A 19,179-nucleotide genomic window follows, 5' to 3' on the forward strand; every position below is an offset into this window, starting at 1 on the left:
ATGGGGAATGAAAGAACATACAAATGCAAAGGAACTGGTTTCTTGCTGCTACTGTATGGTGCTAAAGATTTTAGGAGTATAGCTGGGTCTTCTTATGTACAGGAGTAAATGCATCAATGTTGACAAAATACATGTTTAAATTCAATGTATTAAAAGCTTTGCTTTATTTACTCCATGATACCAGCACAAGCAGTGCATGAGTCTGTTCGTACAGGAGCTGTTGGGTAATTTCATATCTGTAAAAGTTATATTATCAGTAGGTTGTCTGGTTTCCTTTCTGAGACGCAGACTATGTTAAGTGATGTTGATATGATGCTTCAAAGGGGCATGTTGCAGTCTGACCACTTCTCTCACTTTAATCAGAGGACTTCAATGTATTGCAACACATGTGAAAAGAAATGAGTTAGTTTTTTCAGAGACCTTAAAAATGTAAATATAGGCTGTACTGGGAGACTGTGAAGAACCTGAGATTAAAATGTTGCAATTGAAATTTCCAGCCTCCTCTATCTGGTCACTGAAACCACTGGTTCCTGATTTATACGGTAATAAATCTTGAAAACCACCATGAACGTCACAGCATTATTCCATCTTCACATGAGCTTAAGCAGAGCTGGAGTTACACTGAATTCTTGTCTCATACCCACCCTGAAGGCCACCCCTTAGCTAGCAATAGAGAAATGATCCTTTTTTGCCTCTGTTAGACCTTGTATTCTACCATAATTAAAATATTCTTGTGGCATTCTGGTGCTCAGAGCAATGTCCACTCTGCCGGGGACAGTGAAGGCGGGCACAGGGGTTGTGTTTCATAAGCAACAACTGTGCGTGAACACAACTGTGCAATAATGAGTGGTTTCTCCTTTATGGTGCTTAGAATTAACAGAACTTCAGGGAAAACCAGTGTTTGTTCAGCATATTCATATTTTGTCATAAGTTGTTAACTCCTTTAGTCCAGTTATGATGATAAGTGATTAATTTACCACTTTTTTGTACTCTTCTGTGTCTTCACGCAGTGTATTTATTTGCAGGATAGGAAGCACGTTATCACTGGAGCATTAAAATGAGAATAGGTCCAGTAATAGCCACAGACTTTCATAAATTTGAAGCAGATGAGTTAGGGAAAAGAGAAGAGCAAGCAGTCTTAGAGTAAACTTTGGTGTTTAAAGAAAGCTGTATTTACTTCAAAACCTATCATTTAAAATATATAATAGTAGAACATAATCTCTTTGTCTTTGTTGTATTTTTAGTTTTGATTGCTCCCTTCTTGGTGTCATATAACCTGCAGTTATTTTAACTAGCACTCATATCAAAAACAATGTCTACAGGTTTTCATTCTTGATATTCATATTTACCAAATACTACTTTTTCTGTTAAAACAGTGCACTCATAAATTATTTACTCGTATCAAAACAGAATGTGAAATAGTCTGTGTACTTTCTCAGTAGATGCTCAAGAACAAGAAAGGAAAGCTGAACTACACAGCCACCACTAGGAACTGTTACAATTATTATCCTGTGTTACATCTTGCTTTTACTGAATATATTTTTGATTGGCAGCCAAGCCTTTCTTGTACTTTTAAGATTTGAAAATTGAGTCAGGCATGTCATTTTGAAGATTATAGGCAAAATTTGGAATAACATTGCAATTTGATGTGTGTTTGACATCATGGCAATTCTAATTTTTAGACTAATCTTTAAACCAATAAGTCTGTTATTTAGTTCAGAGAGTTGCCAAATAAATGGTTTCTGCCAGCCTGAGGATGTTTTCATTTTTTATTGTCTGAATACAAAGAAGAATATCCAGTTAGTGTTCATTCAAAGGGACTCAGCTCGTAATTGGATATGTAGGCTTGTTCGTCTTCAGGTTATTAGTTGAAATCCAGCCAATCTCAAAGTCATTAATGTGGCTGAGGCCGTTTGCAGCTAGTGTGAAATGAGCTGGAAGTCTCATCCAGTTGCTGATAGGCATCTATAGTAAAATGCTTTTGTTGCAAATGCTGCACCAAATGTATTTCTAGTGGATATAATTAAATACATAAATAACAAAATAATGCAACTTCCTAGGATGTGAAAAGTTTTTTACGTAGAAAGAAATTTTCTCTGTATTGTGTTTAAGGCCTGTTGGTGAAGCACGCCCTGGAGTGTTCCATTATGTTATCATGCTATACCTGCTGGGCGTTTTAGAAAGACAACTTCAGTTTTCAAGACTGAGATGTATTTCTGACACAGTAGAATTACCCTCCCTGCAATTGCAGTGTCTGAGTGTAACCTTGAGATTAATGTAACCTTGATCCAGAATAGAAAGGCTGTAATGACTCTTTCCTAACTCTAAAATAAATACTACAGGCAGATGAGATTATAGGTGGAAAACCCAACCTGGGCACCCAATCATGCAAGTAGTGGTACTGTCTTCTTAACTGTCATAAAACTGCAGCTAATTTCACCCCATTTGGTTTTTTTTTTTTTTTTTTTTGTATCAGTGTAATAAAAATAGGAAAATATTGTCAATATGCTATAACTGTCAGCAAATATTACTGAGGCCTGTGGCTCTTTATCAAAAGGTTTGTTCTGAGGACATGAGCCTTCTGGAAAAGGATTGCTCTGTGTAACTCACAGCCCATCAGTGGCACACAGTTAAATGAACTCAAACAGATTAAACAGAAAAAAAGCACTACAAATTTGCCATTGTAGTTGCAAAAATGTAGAATCAATCATCTTTTGAAGTTTAAACCAATTAACAGGATGGGATCTTTTACAGTCATAGATGGTAGAGGGAAGAATTGATTTACAAACTGGATGTGTCTTTCATTCAATTTACAGAGAAATTTTTACATACACAGTCCAATAGCAGTGATGTGGAGGCAGTATATTAAGTGTTCTGCTGCATGTGGGTGAAAGGCCACCTTCCTGCCAGAGTAGATACCAGCCCTCTGAGGACCCGAGAGAAGGATTTAATCTCTGAGTAACTGAGTCCAGAAGGAGCATGTGCTGAAACAGAAAATTAGTCCCACAAATTCAGAGAATTATGCATGTTGCTTAGGTCCTTGTAGAAGCAAACCTTAACAGAGAGTAAAATAAAAGTCCCTCAGCTGCTCTCCACCCACCAGCAATTCTCCCCAAAACCATCTAAGGTCTAATCACCTTTCTAACTTTAAACCATGTTTTTCACTTCTAGAAATCTGTTTGTTTGTTTTTCCTTAACTACTTCACCAATAGAAAAAAGCAAGTGCTGGCATGAAGGGCAGTTTGAAGGCACGGTTTTGTCTATGGACACATGGACAGAGTGCTCAGAGGGGTTGGTAGGAGGAAGGCTCAGACCCTGGCAGAGTTGGTTTGTGCTTCATGAGATGCAATCTGTACCTATAGCAGGCTTGTAGTTTCCAACAGGCAGTGGCCCGATATAAAACTGCTAGCAGGAAATAAACAATTAGAAATCAGTTCAATGAAGACAGCTCCTAATTTCTGTATCTCCATGTTAGCAAAACATTCTCTTAAAATAAGAGTGACCTGCTGAACTGCTTCTGGCACAAGATTTAACTGCCCTCTGCTGTAAATTATCTAACAAAATTTGGGACAGTACAATCAAACAAAGACTGGAAGAATGCATTTTTTAAATATAAATGGGTTTCGTGATTAAACCTGACTATTGAAAGATTGTGTTCTTGACTTCAGGCTAAGACATTAGCAAGCAGAAGAAAAATAAGTTGGAAATTGAGTAGCTGCAGAGCCATTGTAAAATTAAAGCCAGCAGGCCTGAAGATTACAGCACCTGACTGGATTGCTTTACCAGTGACTTGGTTGGATTCGTAATGCACGCACCAGATCTGACAGTGGTGCAGCTGTAGGGTGAGATGGCTCTTACTCAAGGAAAAGGAATCCTTCCTTTTGCACTTAATCAAGGCACCCCACAACTGCCCAGCCTAGTCCTTGATGCAGAGAAAAGGCAGAAACCCACAGTAGAAAGTGGGGACCAGGGCAGCTCCACCTTTTCCCAGCAGCGAACAATCATTCTGGAGTAGGAGCAACAAGGAATTGCATTTCTAGCTAGATGTGCCATAGGAAGATGACTTAAGTTTTGGGTTTGCTATAGGTTCTGCAGATCTGTTCAGAGTGACATTTCCCACATGCCTGAAAGAGAAGACTTTTTAGGACTACGTATTTTATTATAGTTGTCTTTTTGATGTGATGGGGCCTTTTTTTTTTTTTTAACATTAAACCATATAAAAGTATTACATTATGGCATTGGTGCTAATACGGTGTCCAAATTAATGCTTTTATTTTATTTAGGAAATATTCCAAGTCAAAGGCAAAATGCCCAAATTAGCTTAAAAAATATAACCAAAAGAAAAAATTGTCCCCTGGACAAAGCCCAGCTCTGGGAACAAAGAGAATTAGATTTTCTTCCTAACTGGCACCAGCTCCTGCGCAGCATTTGGCAGATTACTTAGGTCAGACTTTAGCTGTGGTGTTTATGATTAAGTGGAGAGGCTCTGATTTCCAAACATGTTAATATTTAATGATATTTTAACTGATATTAGGGGCCAGTTCTTAAAAGTTCTGAAAACTTTGAGTATTTGAGGAATTTCAAAATGAGTCAATGAGATTAATTTTTTAAAAAGACATATAAAGTAGTGATGTAAATAGACAGACTTCAGTATCTTTCTATTTACAAAATTACCTAAAAATATTGTAATGCCAAAAATTAATAGGCATTTGTAAAGAATTAATTGCATTCCAGTTAAAAAGACACAAACCATCCAAAAATAATACCAGAATGTTCATTTTTTTTACCCTCCAAAAATAACTAACTGCTGTTCACTATAAACACTACAATTAGGGAAGCAGTGCAAGTTACAAAATCTTTTATTTACTTTGTTTTGAAGCACCGTTGACATTGATTTCTGCTTCAGAACACAAGAAGTTTCTTACAACAGATTTTTTTAATTTGCTTATTATGAATCAGTCTCATAGCATACTCATTCTTCTGGGATCCGACTGGACGCTGCCTAGGCAGAAAGTTCATTTTTCCTGAAAAGTCACATTTCCTTCTGGATGTGAGGAATAAAGTGTGTATAATTATTTAGTAATTTTTTTTTTTTTTTTTTTTTTTTTTTTTTTTTAAACTAAATAAAAGACCTCTCCAAATACACAAGGCTGCCAAGAAGTGGATATTTGCTGGTAACCTACATGGTAAGTTTCCAGAGCATCTTTAACTAATATTTAATGCTATATCATCCTGAGGTGAAATAGGTTCTTGGGCCTTGAAAGCATGAAGAAATGACTCTGGAGCACTGGTTATAAGCGAGGGGGCCTTCTCACTCTCTCTTGGTACCTCAGCTTGGTCAGACCTTATATTTTAGCTTGATAAGGGACTTCTGAACAAGTCTTTGGTTCTCAGAGGGGGCCTCTCACTGCCTCACGTGATCCTGCCTTTTATGCTTGGCATGTTTCAAATCTCTCGTCTTGGTGTGACAACTTCTCGTGTGCTTGAGGAGACAAAGTAGGGATGGTCTAGGAAGAGCAAAAGTTCACTAGCTCCTCATCAAAGCATGCAATTCCTGCTGAGGAAATGGTCATCTAACCCCTCACAGCCTCCTCCTCCTTGTATGCCAAGACATTGCCATCAGAGTGGGGTGTGAGGCTGAATTCAAATGATTCTGAAGCTCCTAAAGACCCTTGGCTGTGATCTAATACCTGTATGTTTATATGTAGTTGTCTTGACTGGAGGATCTCACAACTGCTCAGTTAACAGGAATGGCATTGTTGCAAGTTGGGAAACAGTATTTCTGGGATGAGGCTCCTTTTCGTCCATCACTCTTGCCACAGTGGATCTGGTGGCTGTCTCATGTGCTTCAGCATCTCTTTTTTGCGAAGGGCATAGCTGAATGGCTGCGCTCCATCAGGCTGCTACACAAATGTTTGTCAAAATGACACTTTACCTGCTTTAATGTACCTAAATCCTACTACAGAGGAGACTTCTGTTTTCGTGAACACAGCATATTATTTTAAAATGCCAAAATAAATAGGGGGTAGGAGACAGGGATGAAAAAGAGCTAATGAGGATTTTCTGCTGAGTTGAATGTTTGGGTTGTAAACTTTATAGGGGTTTGGACTGAATCCACACTGGTGTTCTGAGGTGAGTGAACTCACTACCGGTGTCCAATCATAAATGAAGTTTTGCAAAGAGAACAAATAAAGTTTTGCAAAGAGATATAAGACTGCAGCCTGGCCAAAGCCAAGCGGCAGCAAGGAGGCTCTTTAAGAGGTGCAGAATCTGTTAGAGAACACAAAGAATCAATGCCCTTAGAAAACATCTGCAAATTAGAAAAAAATTACCTAGAATTCAGTAAAACACTAAATAACAAACAAATAATCTATGACCCAGACAATTTCTTCCACTTAGCTTCCCCCTTGTCTTCTCTGCAGATTCACTGGCACCAGGGCATTCTCCCAGTGCAGGTGCCATAAAAAATTAAGGCAGAAGTAGGAACAATTAGTGATGATGGAATCAAATATTGCTACGATGCTCTCTAAGCAAGTGCAAAACTTTCCTCCTATCTGCCCTTGCCTGAGTCCACTGTTACCAGAGATCTACCTCATCTAACAAATGCACAGAGAGAGGACGCCTCACCCCATCTGTTTGGTGATCTTGGCATAACCTGCCCTTCTGCGAGTTTCTTAACCCCTGAGAATAAATAACCCTATTTGGTCTTTGTCATACCCAGCGATCCAAAGTTATTAGCAAAAAAATATATATTCTCTGCATCCTTGTTGATATTTCATATTCATATATTTCATGTGAAAATTTTGTATGGTTTGCTTATATCTTTGTTGTCTTCCAGTTTTACTATTTTCTTGCTGTTTCATTGTTAAGAGTAAATAGAATCCCAGCGTCCTGTTTTACATAGTTATTACACTTTTTCCTTTCCTAAGACAAATGGATTATGTCTTTGGTTTTTCTCTGAAGCAAGTCTGCCTGATCTTTTGAGCATTTTAATCATCTATACATGGGCTCTGTGAGCAGTATGTAGCATTATAAAAATTAGTGTTGTTTCTGTCCTACAGTTTATACATTCCCTGTTCTGTTGCTGGTCATGGTACATGAAGTAGATGTGTTCACTGAATGTTCCTTTTTGTCATGTGGGATGGAGAGCGGAATCAAGATGACAGGGACAGAAAGAGACTGGGGAGGTGCCATGTGGCATGTAGGGAGGTGCTGGGGTGTCATGGGGACATGGCGCTCCCTCCTCCAAGTGCTCTACGCTAAGGAGGAGCAGGAGGGCACAATGGGAGAGGGGGGGCCACAGCCAGCAGAGCTGGTGGGAATGGGCATTTCTTGGTTTTCCATTAGCTGGTGTGTGAATGATGGGAACAACCTTTCCCAGCAGCATCAGGCAAGGCTAGAGTTAAGGCACCCTGTGTGAAAGTGCCATACAGAGAGCAACTTTTCAGAGCTTCTTCCTAAACTTTATTCCCAATTTTCCCCTTGCCAGACTTTGCATTTTTCAGGTTTCTACCATCTGTATTGTCTCAGTCTTTTTCCTTGGTTTGTTTTTACTCTCCTTAAAGTTCTTATGTTACTTAGCTTCACATTGTTTACTTTTAAGTGGGAAAGGCTTGAAGCTATATATTTATTTGTTCATTTGGAAAAACCTCACCATTCCTTAGACCACCTAGAAGATTAAACCCTGCCAGTGCACCTATGACCCTTTGTGTGGCCTTCACTCAAAGGAATATACTGTAAATGAGGCTAAATAGCAACTTGTTTGCTTCTAGTTCAGGGAAGGTTAGAAATGACTGAAGCAAAAAGATAGATACATTTGGCTGCTTGTTGGCAGACCTTTGAGATCATACTCTGGTTAGCTACATCTGCAGCACTTCTTGTCATGCTTTCAGATTTGTATGCTTGCAAAAAAATTAAACTGTTAGATGGCATATGCAAGAATTCATATCTTGCTTTCATATGCCTCCTAAAAATATGATACAAGGATCCCTAACTCAAACGTAGTGTCTTTCTTTAGCAGATACCAAGGCTCAAAACAAAAGAAATTAGAACTTGCTACACCACTTGGACACCCATAAGTCTATAGGCCCAGATGGGATACACCCAAGGGTGCTGAGGGAGCTGGCAGAGGTGATCACTGAGCCATTTTCCATTATCTATGAGCAATCTTGGCTAACTGGGGAGGTCCCAGTTGACTAGAAGTTGGCTGACGTGACACCCATCTGCAAGAAGGGCCAGAAGGATGATCTGGGCAACTACAGACCTGTCAGTCTAACCTCGGTGCCACTCAAGGTCATGGAGCAGACGATCTTGAGTAGCGTCACACGGCACTTATAAGAGAACCATATGATCAGGCCCAGTCAACATGAGTATGAAAGGCAGGTCCTGTTTATCAAGCTGATCTCATTCTATGACAAGGTGACCCAACTAGTAGATGAGGGAAAGGCTGTGGGTGTTGTGTACTTCAGTAAGGCCTTTGACACCATATCCCAAAGCATTCTCCTGGAGAAGGTGGCAGTTCATGGCCTGGATTGGTGTTCTCTGCGATGGATGGCTGGAGGGCCAGGCCCAGAGAATTGTGGTGAATGGAGCCAAATCCACTTGGCAGCCATATCTTCCTTTTAGTCTTCTGTTTTTTGGGGAACAAAGGTGTTGAGGCACAGCATATCATTTGACTACTTCCTAGGTTTTCCACACAGACTTTTCAGCCAGGATTTTTTCTTTTCTAAATAAGTTTTTGAGAAGTTATTGAAGCTTCTTGAAGCAAAACTGTTTGCCTCAGTATTTGGCTGAAGGATACAGATTCTCTAATGTACACTTGAATAGGTGCCCGTCTCTAAGTTACACTCAGACAGGTGTTTGCTATGGTAGTCCTCAACAGCAAACCAGAATACACAGGGCTTGCAAGACACTCCCTGACAAAAGCTTATTTTCCAAACTTGAGATATTTTCTGAAAAATGCCACCTGACTGTGATAATTGCGGAAGAGCAATGTTTTTGAGGCACTGTTGCTGAACCTAAAATTTATGTTAAGAGCTCAGTGAATGCTTTTTGGTTTTAATCTGAAACTCTGCTGACAGTACTGCTCCATTGGTCACTTTCATGGATCATTGAACTGTGAGCACGCTTTGGGAAACTGCTACCAGAGCTCGGAAGAGTGATATTAGCTCATGATTTGCTGTACTCAAGCAGTATTCCCTAAGGACCAGAGTACTGAACTATTTTCAGAGCTCTGAATTCCTCTCTGGCATTGCCATTTATTTTTGTAGTGGTCTTAGGCAATTGGTTTTCTCCACAGTCACTTAGTTGTAGCTCTTGTTTTCCTTGAAGAAAATTGGTAAAAGACGTGATAAGGCTATGGAGAAACTACAGTCCTCAAATTCCACTTAGTGGTCTGAAGTTGGGCTTTTATGCCTTGTTTTTTCTTCCATAAAGTGAAGATATCAACACTCCAATCTGAAACCTCCTAAGCTGGGAGGCTTAATGAATATTCATGCAGTGCTCTGAAGAGTAAGTGCATAAGAATCCTCCAAATAATAATCACACCTGCTGGCTTTTATTCCAAGCCCCCTTCCACACTTGCTCTTTCATTATTTCAAAATATAGTCTCAGTGCAACAAAACTGAGACTATTGCTTGGAATTTTATAATGAACATTTCAGACTTGCACACGTGGTTTGCTTGAATATGATGACAATTTTTACTTCTTGTTTTACTTTCCTGTGTTCTTCTTGTTTCAGGCTTGTAGGCTAAGCTGATACAGTTGAATACAGTTTCACCATAGCATGTGAAATAATTTTTGGTAGTGTCAGCATGGCAGAGATATACACTAGCCACATACAGCCAGGCTGCACCCTGGCATGTGTGGCAGTCAGTGAGAGGGGAGGGAGATGTATTGACATGGTTGAGCATTTATTCCTTCTTACTATGGGAGGGTAAAAAGTGAAATCTGAGTAGTTTTAATTAATCCATACTGCAAATGATCTGTGGCTTGGCTTGAAATCCAGTCCTCTTGCTCACTGCTCCTGGACTTAGGTAAGCCATGTTCCTGCAGGCAAGTGCAAGCCAAAAATGTAGATCTGGGGGCCCAACATGGCCTGTGATTATCCTCCCAGGACAGACTCTTTGGCTTCAGTGGGGAGCATTGTATGCGGAAATTGGGTGTCCCTCTGAGCCCGCACCTCCTCGTTTGGCAGCGGCTCAGCATCCTTCTGCTCTGTGTCAGGCTAATGAGGTGAGGGCCCTGGGGGCTGAGCCCTGCCAGGATGGCTGTCAGCCTCTGACTTCTTGCCAGCCATCTGAGGCAGTTTGGCATTATAGATCGAGGAGAGGCTGGAAACTAGAAAATCGTGAATGCTTACATGGTTCTGCCATCATCATCATTTTTATTGTTATTTATCAGCACCTGCACATCTGGTCCAGCCACGCTGTAGCATATGCAGAGGCTGCTCCTGCCACTGGGGTCTGGCCCCACTCATGGGACTGTGGCCCTGGAGCAGCCCTGCAGAGGCAAGGAAACCTGCAAAGTGGTGTTGAAACTTATTAATAAAATTGAATATTATTAAAGTTATTAATAGTGTAATAGTAAATTCTGTATGTTTCAAACACATATTTCTAATTCACTAATACAAATATCTAATCAATTATTGTATAAGCATTTTGGCTTTTTTAAGGTTTAAGGAAAGCTTATCTCTTCTCAGAAAGTCCTTAAAGACTTTCCACTGAATCCAGGTCACATGATTTAGATCCACATTTTAATTACAAAAGCCAAAGACAAAAATAACACTGTCAAAAAAGGATAAAATTAGTCAGATTAATCTTGAGAGGGCCACAGCTTGATTTGGATTTTCAAATGTTCTAAGTGTTAGATTATCTCAGCAGCTGTTGACGCTTGGAGGGGCAATTTCTTTGCCATTAATGGGAATTGTTAGACAAATGCTGTTTGAATCTGAGATTGTGTCTCAAACATCTGATGTTGTGCATTCAGTGTGGATATATTTGGTCTATACGGCTAATTTGATGTTATAGTGCAGAAATTATGTTGACACCAGATTTGTGGATTTAGAGAACTACAGAACATGCAGTTTTCCCAGTCCTTTGCTGGTGATTCCAGGGGGGAAACATCAGGTATTCCTGGCATAGGATGTACACAAAATTCTCCCTGTGTGCCATGGGAATGAGCCATCATCTCTGTCATGTGTCATCCTTCTCCTTGTGATACGTCAGGAAATCAGACAGTGAAGACCACATGATTCTTCCATATTGAGATCCCCCACTATTGCCTGATACTAAGATAAAAGTGATTTATAAACAGCCAGAGTTTGGGACTACAGACCCACAGAGCCCCATAGGGCATTAATAGACGGTGTTCCACCATGAAGTTACTCTAACATGTACTAGGTATTGCACCTAAAAACTGATCAGTCCCTGATCCAGTCCATCCTGTGGCTGTACAAGCACACGTGGAAGCCCAGAGAAGAGCCAGGAATGACAGCCTGGGTTTGGGAAGGGTACACGCAGCTGCCCTTTTTTTGGCAGCACTGAGTGATGCTCCGTGAAGGTCTATGTGGTACTAAGCCTGCCTCAGTTTCTCATCCGTAAACCAGAAACAGTGCTGCTTTGTAAGCCAAAAGGTTGGTAGGAAGATGAAATAGTTAATGGGTCTACAGTACCTTGAGAATGTAAATCACTTTCTAAAAGTTATGTGATGATATTTACTCTCCTACCTCTCTCACTTGAAAAATTGCAAAGGGTTATTTTAGAATCCATGCCTTCATCATAATTCATTTCTTGATTTGGCTATTAGTTTTCATCAGTTTGCCATCTGGAATGAAAAAAAAAGCATAATCTGATTTTGTCTTTCTTTGTATGTCTCCAGAAAAAATTGGAGACAAAAAAGTGTAGTAACGGCAAAACCGATTAAAGCAGCACAGAAGAGAAAAAAAAACCTCTTTACCACAAGTGCATGCTTGCATATTTCCTATTAAAAAACTGTTTAACTGAGATAAACCTTTTTGTTTTTCTTTAAGGAATACTCTTAAGGTTCATGGTGTCTGAATGATCCATCTCTGTCTTGTTTTTCTTCTCATGCTCCTTCCCATTCACAGGACAGCCTGGCCTTTTTGAATCACCTTTCTGCCACTCTCAAGCATTCCAAAACAAAGACTTATTTAAATAGTTTTGATTTTTCCACTGTCTTTTACTGCCTTTTGCCAATTGTCTGTGGTTGTCTTGTTGACAGGAGGTGAAGGAGGTCATCTTGCATTATTTTATTGCTAATGTGTGTATATGTTGTGAGCTGCTGCAAGTAGGGGGACAGAACTGGGAAGGACTAGGACATGATGAAACATTTTAACCTGTCTTACATATTATTTCTTTTCAGTTTTAGCAGCTTATTGCCTATAACCGCAGTGCTTAAAATATAACTTATGAAAAAAAAAAGGGTTGCAAACTTTCTTAGAAGTTTCTTCACTGCATTTTTCAAACTGCTTTGAACAGCAGGGTAGGGGTTTTGCTCGTTTGTTTAAGATACATACATTTCTCTAGAATTCCCCTAAAGACTATCAAAGTTGATTTGACTGCTTTGTTTCTTAATTTCTAACTTGAGTGATGAAAAGTGCATGTAGGGTAAAATCAGTTTTACTAGCAGGCTTTTAAAAATATTCAATTTGATAATGTTCCTATAAGCAGTTTCCAGCATGTCTTACATGGGAAAGAACAGATTTCCATCTCAGAATTTTTCCTCTGAAGCCTGTGAAGTTAGCCCTTCTCTAAAATCAATATGTTGCAATTTACATATAGGGAATACCTTTTTGAGACTTTCTCTGGATTAAAGGCCACAGGATTAAGATTTGTATGAGTATGCTAATGTCAGGGACTTTATGGCAGTATATACTTAATTCTTCTCACATTTCTACTCAATGCAGTGCAAATCAGATAAAATAAGAAACTATTAGGAATAAATGATTGAGAGGATAAAATGCAATTTTGGTTGTTTCCTTAATGTCCATGACTGGTGAACAGCCCTAGACTTTGAGCTAGGAAATCTAAACAAGACCAGCCTTGAGTTTTCTGTACATTTGCTTGTGAAGGACCTTTTAATGTTCTCTGAAAGAGATTTACACTTTATTAATTTACTTTTTAGCTCAAATGAAAGTGTATGGGGCAAGAAGAAGAAGGGAAAGTAAGGGAGCACAGACCAGGAGGAGGAAGATTTAGGCCAGTTTGTTTCAGGGTGTACAGTTGCAAATGGACCACTTTGGTCTCTCTTGATGAAGGAAGGATCCTGTCAGATTAAAGGCCAGTGTTGCCCCATTTGAGTTGCAAAGAGAATTGCACATGTGGTCTAATAATTATCTGTAGCACCAAGGAAGACAGATGCAGCATTAGCTTCTGATTCAAGCAACCGCCGTATTAATTTTCAAGTGAGCAGCGGCAGAAGCAGATGGTGAGATGAGGCAGGGATGCAAATGTTTGCCATCGATAGCTTCTACCTTTGTGTAATGGCAGTGGCTGAGCTGGTGGAGCCAAATCACTGCCCGGCTGCACCAGCTGGTCCTTCCCCAGCCTGGCCACGGCGGGATGCTGCACTGGCCTCATCTGTGCACGGATACAGGCGTGACACAGATTATTTGTGCTATGATGCAATGGGATAGCTTTTATATAGAGTCAGCACATTTTTGATAATAACTGAGATCAACAGATGCAGCAGTCTGTGGTTTCCCAGTTAGGTTATGGGTCTGTGAAAAACAAAGCATATAAACCCAGGAAAATATGCAAACTTCCAGAAACTGAAATCCTTGCTGGGTTTTGTTTTTTGTTTTTCTTTTTTTTTTTCCCCTTGAAAGGGGGTGCTGGCTTTTTGCCTTTGAGATCTCAGTGGGAGGACATTTGGCAGAGCATCTTCTTTGTTACTCAGGAACAGAGGAAGAACTGGGAAGCACCCTTTGGCAGATATTGTTGAACAATCCATCCAGGGCCTTATCCAGTGATACAAGGCATGAAATCGATGGCAAACTCAATCCCTGGTGGAGCTCATGTTGATCAGGATATTCCCTCAGCTGGGACCGAAGTCTGGTGGGCACAAATGGAGTTGCAGTGATCCTTCTGGTCATAAATGTGGCTGAAGTATGCTCAGAGGTAGCTGTATAATATGAATAGAAGGTTTTGTTCTGAATCCAGTGGTCCATTTTTATCTTTATGGTGTCTATCAGCTGACACAAGCGGGCAGTCATGAGGAGAATACACTGACTATACATGTGAAGTGCATTTTTTTCTCCTTTTTTATTTTTTTTCTCTTCGTATCGGTCCAGATATGAAGATTTTCAATGTCCTAACAGTGAGAAGCTGATGTCATTTGTGCTGTTCTGTGGCAGCTCATTTTACAAACAGTAAATTAACTCATTGCTCTACAAAAATGCACCCAGACTTGGGGTGAGTGAGGGCCTGTGGTAATGGTAACATTTCAGATATATATCCTCTGAGATTTGAAATACTCTTTCTGGATTTTTTTTTAATGTCACCTCACTGTTGAAAAGGGCCGGCTGTTAGCAGGCACAGCCAGGCAGTGCCCATGCCAGTGCCAGGTACGTCCCGGCAGCTGCGCTGTTCTCCATCCTCCGTCCTGCATCCTCCCACTGCTGGCAAGGGGAACAGATACCCGACTATTTGTATACTTTGCTCCTGATACACAGGAATGAAATTACTGCCTTTTAGATGTTAATAAGTAAAACGCGGGTATTTTCTTTTCTCTGAACTCATCCTATTGTTGTGGTTAGTGAAACCGATCAGAAGAATTGGGACTTATTTTTTTTTTTACCATGGGAAAATGTTTGCGCAGTCTGGCCTAAAGGTAGATTAAAAAAAAAACCAAACAGCTGCATGACGAGACACGGTACAACTGTGAGATGAGGGTGAATGTGAGGATTATTGTTGAAGGGAATGCTGAAAGAAAGAGGGATTTCATGGGAGAGAGGGAGGTTGTCTGGCCAGGAGAAGGAAGGCTGTGCCAAACATATGGGGCAGCGTAACCAGATGTAGAAAAACTGGATAATTTTGCAGAAAACTGAAAGCGGCCAAGGGGGGTGAAGTCCAAGGAGGTAAATTTTGCCCAAGATCTTGTAGGTGAGTCTGTCTAGCACAGTGTGTATGCCAAAAAGGTGTGAGGGTGATTGGATAGAAGAGGAAAAGATGGCTGGAGCAGTCTGAGAGAAAGGTGTTGGCAGCTGTTCATTAGTGTTTGTTAAACATATGTTTTGTGGCTTCATGATAAATTTGAAACACATCTACAATTAAAATGAAATCTCCATAACTTACAAGTATTAGCTGTATATCCTGGGTAGCAATGAATTAGTTGAGCATTACTGAAACCATAACTACACCAGATAAGGACCCACATTTTTTAATAATTTTGTGTTCTGTTTTGTTGTGAGGGGGATTTGCTGCTTTATTTGTTTTATTCTGTATCTTTAGAAGATGAAGATAGTTTAATGTTTATTTTGTTTGAGGAGGGAAAAGCAATTTTAAGTCCAACTTGTGTATTTAGACAGATCGTATATAAAACAAAACAAAACTAAACAATCTAAACCCCCACACAACACAAAACAGTAGTTAATAAATTTGTTAGAATCTGTATTATTTCAGACAAAGGTTCAGGTTCCTTCCGAAATTTTGTACTCCAAAGAAACATTCCAGCAAACAGCACTAGATTGCTGTAGTCCACTTCAGTGTCCAGCTTTGCACTTCGTCTTTCTGCAGGTCCAGCTCATAGTAAGTCTTCAGAATAACTGTTGGTACTATGAGAAAGAGAGTTTTCTTTGAAAGCTTGTGCAGTATCCAGTATTTAACCTTTCAGGGATCTGACTGTGCATTTTGAAGGCTTCTGTGAAGAAATAGCTTCACTAATTTCAGTGGTTCCATCCATGTTATGACACATTATACAGTCAGTAATTAAAATGACATATTACTGATTTTTAACGGAAGGGTTCATGGTTTGTGTTACATGCCATGAAATGCTCAAGTCTTTTGAAATTAATGGTGTGATTCCTTGTTTTCTTATCTGATCAGTGCTGGAGACAAAAATCACCATATTATCAGTACTCCGGTTATTGAAAATATGTGGCTTTATGATTAGTGTATTTCATATGGTTCACTAGATGACTGTTAGTGACATGGTAACAACTTCTGACATCAGATTTGAGGGCACTAAATCCGGTCATGAAATCTGTTCCAGAGCATTCATGATCCTTCCTCTACAGCACGTTCAGTCTCAGGCCCCATTGTGATAATGCCTGTTTTGCCGGGACAGTGAACCTTACCTGCATACAGCTGCATTTCTTTAAAAGTCTCATGGGCACCTCCAGCATTGTGCTAGAATATTTAAATGAGGAAGTTTCTGTATATTTTTGAAGGCAGAAAGCAGTATGAGATGTTATTACAAAATGGTGTTTTGAATTCCAACACAGTCCTCAGCTCAACTGGCAAAATATCTCTTGACTTATTGAAGCAGCTTGTCACTTATGTATTCTTTAGCACGTCTTCTAACAAATATATAAAACACACTTTTTTCTGACTTCTGTTCTACGGTTTTAAGGAACTATAATTTAGTTTTTGGGACCTAAATTTTCATAGATTTCTAAGAAGTACTTGTTAACCTTATCTGCTTTTCAAGAGAAAGTGTAACCTTCGCTTCTAACTATGTATGGAAACAAAAAAGAAGCCTTGAAGGTTGCTCTGTCAAGCTCCATTAGCAAGTGTGAATTCTGCTCCTGGCTGATTCCTTACCTCTAGTTAGTGTGTTCGCTGTGACCATCCTTTGGAGCAGTCTGTGTCCAAGCCCAGAGGCACCTGGACCAAATCCACTCACCCTGTCAGTCGGCACAGGAGGTTTATGTGGGGGAGCCTTTGGTCAGTGTGATGTTGCATGCTGTAGAGGTGTGCTGAGTGAGGGAGCTGAAAGGAACAATATGCCTCTGGGTGGAGGAACTTGACTTTTTGGGGTTTTTTTGGTCAGAAACTATTAACGTTAAGATTTTATTTAATTTTCCTGTCTACATTGTGATCAATTAGGAGAACCAGGAAGAGGAAGGGTCAGAGAGACATTGATGTATTTCAGAGAATTAACTTAAGGGCTGCAAGGGACAAAGGAATTGAAATTCCCCATTTTAGAATTACAACTTTCCTACTTCATCACAGCTAGCTGAATGCACTGTTGAAACGCATATATTGCTGTTTTCAATAGGGGATGTATTTCACGGTTACATTTACAGATTGTGTGTGTCAGAGACACGTCCAAGTGAATGGTACACCAAAGAAGCTCAGCAAAGTGATAGAAGGTGTGTGCGTATGTGCGTGCTGGAGAAAAAGCTTTGATGGCCTTGCCGAGGAGTAGCGCTGTTCCATGTCACCCATTGGTAGATTTGCTTAGCATAGAGGCTCTGCTGCCAGCCCTACTTGTGCATCACCGAAGTCAGTCCTCACTTTCATTACCTGCCTGACACCTCGAACTCTGCTTTCTGTCTCCCACCGCAGACTGATATCAGATCCAGTACCATTTATTCCATTGATGCCACACAATTCCTGTGCAAGGGGCTAAATACAGAATGCAATATTAATAGTACTGCATTATATGTGAACACTTTATTTGCTGTTGTCATCTTGACTGTGTCTTGGTTTATAAGCTGGTTTCAACAGGTTGATTTTCATTTTTCCATAAAACCAATAATTTTCTGGGGCAACTTGTCTAAGACATTGTTCCTTTTTGAGCATCAGACTGTGCAAAGCTGTTAAAATTATAGTTTGGGTGGCTGCTTGTGAGGGAAGTTCAGTGTTATGTAAGAAGATGGTTACTCCAGGATATTCTCTTAAAGTCCTATACATTTGTACATCTATTTAAAAAAAATTTCAAAAGCTTAATGGGAAAAGTCAAACATGCTTCTCTGCTTAGGAAGGGCACCAGACAATAAGCGATGTATGGTAGCAGTTACTCACCATGCAATGGACCAAGCAGTGAGAATGGTGGTATAAAAAATTTTTCTAGGATACCAAAACAACAACAACAACAAAAAATAATCATCTTCGCATACAAATGAGAGGACTCCTCGGCTTGTTCTTATAAAATGAAATATTATCTCATTTCTGCCCACTTGGAAGCCTTTAACACCAGATTCACAGAGTGCAAACTGTTCTTGGACTGTACTGCAGGTATAGCTGCAGCCTTAGGACTTCTTGAATCATTTTTAAGTTTACTATTTTACATGTATTATGTATAAAAATTGTGTTGCTGAATACAAAAAATACCAAATGCAACTGTGCAGTTCCTACCATTGCCATATTTGTATTTCTTTGTCATTGTTTTACTACTCTGTTTTTCCATCCCATTAAGTTCATTAACTTACTGTCTCACATTCTTGCTGGATATGCAATTATTCACAACGTTGAAAGAAATCCCTACCCTAAAAACAGATTTCTGTGCAGCTGAGGACCTGGGAGAAGAACTCACAAAATGTACTGCAATGCTTTGTGTCTCAGTGCTAGCTGAGCCTCATCTCCTCCTGGGACCCAGAGTCTGGGGCAGCTTTTCATCTCCTACCACAGATTTTCTTCCTCCTTTTTCCCTCATGAGGGAACTGCTTTTCTTTTGTGGAATCAGAGCCTGTTTATTAATCCTGTAGTGCCTGCTTATCTTTTGTGGTTTGGAGCTGTGGAGGAGTTGAGCTAATGCAGGAGCTAGTGAGCAAGACCTGGAATGTCTTGTCCTGACAAGATGATATCAGCCTATACATTTGGAGATGGTTAAATGGAATAAATGTCAGTGTTTTGCCCTAATGGGGCAATGGGAGTCTGAAAAGAAAACTCATGCCCTGAATGCCCACAGTGAGCACAGGGACAGGAGGGTGAGGGTGTCAGCCAGGCTGCTGGGTATGCAGTTGGAGTGAAATCCATTTTCTTTTGTTTTACAAGGTATGTTACATTCATTTGGGAAACAAACAGAAACTCATATGGAAAAAATATACTTTTAGAGAAAGCCTTCAGCAACTTGATAAAGTCCACTTCTGTAGTTAGTTACCAGCATTTTTTTTTGGCTAGCATATTATGAGTTCGGTGTAGATAATTAATACTTTAATAAGAATAAATGCCTGTAATACTAATTTTTGCCTTTTCCCTTTGTTTTCTTTCTTCG

At 39.8% G+C, this 19,179-nt stretch overlaps 1 protein-coding gene across 8 annotated transcripts in view; it reads left to right on the top strand.

The window, feature by feature from the left end:
• Positions 1 to 19,179, top strand: part of AFAP1 (actin filament associated protein 1) — a 119,589-nt gene that overhangs the window by 26,017 nt on the left and 74,393 nt on the right. The window contains exon 2 of one of the 8 annotated variants that reach the window (XM_065062559.1): positions 5,131 to 5,186. The exons of the other annotated variants lie outside the window; for them this stretch is intronic. The gene's annotated coding sequence lies outside the window, so the exon portion shown is untranslated. The remainder of the gene's footprint in view (positions 1 to 5,130; positions 5,187 to 19,179) is intronic. 8 annotated transcript variants of the gene reach the window in all.

This window comes from Columba livia, chromosome 4 (genome assembly GCF_036013475.1).
Source record: "Columba livia isolate bColLiv1 breed racing homer chromosome 4, bColLiv1.pat.W.v2, whole genome shotgun sequence".
NCBI lineage: Eukaryota > Metazoa > Chordata > Aves > Columbiformes > Columbidae > Columba > Columba livia.